Raw genomic sequence first — 3,896 nt, 5'->3', positions numbered from 1 at the left:
CACAGGTTCCAACATCCAGTGAAGTTGGCATGTTATCTTGGGGTGGTCGGGCTCTCGTGACGGGCGAAGCATAGAAATATTTAGTTGTTTCATAGATAAATCCTGATCTCGCCCTCAAACTTAAACTGGAACAATTGGCTGCGTCTCTAGGTTCATCTGACACGCATTTCCCCTACATTATCCTGAACAAGGCCTTGCTGATAACGTGGTGCCTCCGTTGTCATAGAGTTGTTATATTATACTGATAAAGCGGTTAATAAACTAAACCTACAGAATATGTTTTTCATCACATTAAGGATTGTTGATTCACGGATTAACGATGCCAACGGCATCTAACGAAAATGCTACACCACAGATAACAGTGTGAGAGCAGCATTCCTAGGCCTACGAATTACAAGATACAGGTCCTCCCGTGGCCGTTTTAATCGCCAGATTTGAATCCCATAGAACATCTGAGGACGAGTTGGATCGCCGTGTACGACATCGTCATCCGGAACCACATACACTGCAACAGCTGGAACATGCACAAAGAACGAGTGGGCTAACATTCTCCAACGTGTGATTGTACCAACCTGTCGAGTAAAAGAAAGTATAAAGCCATGTTTGATGGTGGATAAAAATGAAGCAAACATGAAATGGTTATTCAGTGGTGATGCATTTGATACGCGTATCATTGCTGCCCAAAATGAAATTAAAGTTTATTGTTGTTCCCACTGACAAGGCCTCAAATAACATAACCATTATCATGTAAACATCACTACATTAATTGTTTGTTCAAAGAACTTGGTATAAATGAAATATCCAATAATACCACATGTACATGTAAGGCCAGTATGTTAACTCAGAAATAAATCTGCAAAGAACAAGCATCAGTAATAACATATTTTATTTTTCAACTATCCCACATAACAAACTTTAGGGAAAACTTCATTCCTTGATCAATGAGGCTTATCTTACAATAATTATGACCGCAGATACAGTTACGTATCTATTTTGAGAGGTTCAGGACAATTTGTGACAAATATAAGCAAATGTCGTCTGAAGTTTACTGAGAAATAAAGACGTGAAATGCTGGACTTCCTCATTGATAATATCCACGTAAAATCATCACCATAGCCGTCTCTTAATATTTATGCGTGACCCTGGGGTCAAACTCCAAAACGAGGCTATCCCCGCAAGCTTTCAAAATGGCATCGGAGCATCGCCGTGTCCTCGAATGCGTTTCCGATGCGAGGTGAGATAAATCTATGAGTTTTCATCGTTGTTCCGGTCGATTTATCTTTGCGGAAACGATGACTGGCAGCCATCCGACAAGTTATAGGGAAGTTGTTCACCGTAAGTAATAATTTTCATTCATGTTTTTGCAAAACTGATGAGCGAATATCGCTTATCAACTATTGATTTTATCGCAGCTAACATGACGTTTCAGTACGAAGTACTCGTGCTTTTTCTGAATACAATTTTGATTTCTTTTCTCGTCACATTAATCCTACATACTATCATATATAATTCAGATGTATAGATCTATATATATATATATATCCTGGGTGTCGTTGTACAAAGCGATATTAGCGTGTCGGTGATCGTAACGTCCATACCTTAACATATGGACAGTCTTAAAATTAGGTCTAAGGTTGTTTTGTACAACGGCACCCGGGAACTAATATTTATACTAATGTAGGTCACATGACGATAACATATCGACTTTCAAACAATTACATTTATTCTGGTCAGAATATACATATTTCTAGATTGGAAATGGACTACACATATAAAGCTAATATGAATGCATATACAGACATAAATAAATAATGTAGAAAACAGTTACAGTTGTTTTAATTTATGCTTTATTGGATTCTTTTACGATTTATATTCATTCACAAATTAAAAATCAATTTGGGGACTTGAATGAATTGAATGTTTTAAATTTCAGTCCTTGATTTGTGTGTTGTAAACATGCAAGTATGCCCCTGTGCAAAGAATACTGAAATCAGGGACAATCCCATCCATATTTGCATGGACTGTGGCCACAACACCAAGGAAGCCCCCCTTGATCCTATAGGCCAGAACGTCATAATGTAAGAATTTACAACTATCCACTATAATAATATGTGTATTAATATATGTCATAAATCAAGATTGCATTATAATTAATTCTTTTTACTTTATTTATGAAACATTTATATTAAATCAGTATTATTTTGTTTGTAGTGTGAGGAGAACCTGGTTCCAGGAGGAGGTGTGATGGACCTGATGGATGAGGTTGAAGGGTATGATCATTCCACACAGAATGTGGGGTGTGAGGCACAATTTGAAATAAAGGAGATGCAGGTCCATGTTGAACAATGGGAGAACCATCTACTCAATAACCATCTGGCTCTTGAGAATTTTGGAGTATCAAGAACTAGAACTGACCCGTTTCATGCAATATTAAATTTTCATTACTGACTGTGATACTTTCAAGTGATGTTTATATTTTGATCAACCCAGTGCCACCAAAATGTGTAGCATGTATTATGTTTTTTCTGACACTGTTTCCTTGGCTGGAAGACCCAGCACTATGTTGTTGACTGCACTGAAATAAAAATTCAAATCCCATCGGCCTTTGTCCTCAACTCAAAAGTTTTATACACTTAACAAAACTAGCCGCCCACTCTAAAGCCTGATTGGTATAGCCCCTCACAATGCTGTGAACTTTGTAGTTACAAGATAGCGATATATGACATTGCTTCTGACGTATGACCGCCATACCGATGCTACGTGATTGAGGAGTGTTTACCAGAGACGTAAATATTTCTCTCCATTTGCAGTCATTTGAGGTCAGTAACCTGACCTCAACAGAACGACAAGCTGTTGTTGGAAAACCTGACGCGTGAGGGTAGAAAACAGCACAGACATCAGAGAACGACGTAAATAATTGCCTAATTTAGAAGATGCAACATCAGAACAAACCCACAGATATAATATTCTCAGCGGTTCTCGAGGTCAAATCTGGACATCATCATGTCTGGACTAACAAGTGGACTAGCGGTTGTGTTCATTCTGTACCCACTGATGGCAAAAGGAAGATCTCATCATGCAGGTATGTGTACAGCGCCCACGTCTTTACCTCCTATGTGTTCGGACATGCCCTACAATACAACCAGCTTCCCAAACTTTCTTAATCATCGAAACCTGGATGACGCAGCCATTGAAGCACATCAGTTCCGTCTAATGATAAAAGTTCAGTGCTCTAGCAGTCTCAAGTTTCTCGTGTGTTCTACGTATTTTCCCTACTGCAGTCCACTGGTTGGCACCATGCCAACGTGTAGGCACATATGCGAGGACAGTAAACGTGATTGTGAACGTCTAATGAACAGGTTTGGTTTCACTTGGCCGACCTCATTGAACTGTGATAAGTTCCCTGACAAAAAGGACGGCAGTCTGTGCTTAGATATGGAACCTACAACTGTCACACCAGCACAAACAACAGCGATGGAAGCGACACTGAAGCCACCTGAGCGGAAAAGACTTGGATACCGCAGGTTACTGGTTTTGCTCAGAAAAACTGCTGGAGACATCCGTGATAGCATGCAGTTCCTCTACAGTGCACTCTCTTCATAGAGATGCGCAACATTCCTGATTATCCCATTTGAGCAACGACTTAGCTATGCTTATGTGTATATTTTCACATATGAACACCAGATGTTAATTTGCCGTGTACATGGCAGTAGACTGCTGACGATTACAAGACTTCGTGTTAATCCAAGGAAAAGATCCTGTTTGGAATGTTGTTATGGAATAATGTTATATTACCTGTAAGCATGTTGTTAAGAAGTAGCAATGTTGTTCATTAATCAGAAAATGGCATTCTAACATGTGTTACTTGGACATGTTCGCTTGTAAACAGTCTGAAG

The 3,896-nt window shown here is 39.2% G+C and overlaps 1 long non-coding RNA gene across 1 annotated transcript; it reads left to right on the top strand.

Annotated features, from left to right (window-relative positions):
- The first annotated feature begins 1,113 nt into the window (after positions 1-1,113).
- LOC125376938 lies at positions 1,114-2,546 on the top strand. The gene is made up of 3 exons (XR_007219398.1): positions 1,114-1,335; positions 1,934-2,078; positions 2,212-2,546. It is a non-coding gene; the product is annotated as an uncharacterized LOC125376938 (long non-coding RNA).
- Positions 2,547-3,896: the final 1,350 nt, after the last annotated feature.

The sequence above is a fragment of the Haliotis rufescens genome, unplaced genomic scaffold, assembly GCF_023055435.1.
Source record: "Haliotis rufescens isolate VD_foot unplaced genomic scaffold, xgHalRufe1.0.p SCAF_8, whole genome shotgun sequence".
Taxonomy (NCBI): domain Eukaryota; kingdom Metazoa; phylum Mollusca; class Gastropoda; order Lepetellida; family Haliotidae; genus Haliotis; species Haliotis rufescens.
The sequence above is the reverse complement of the archived record's forward strand: the minus strand, read 5'-3'. Positions and strand labels throughout refer to the sequence as shown.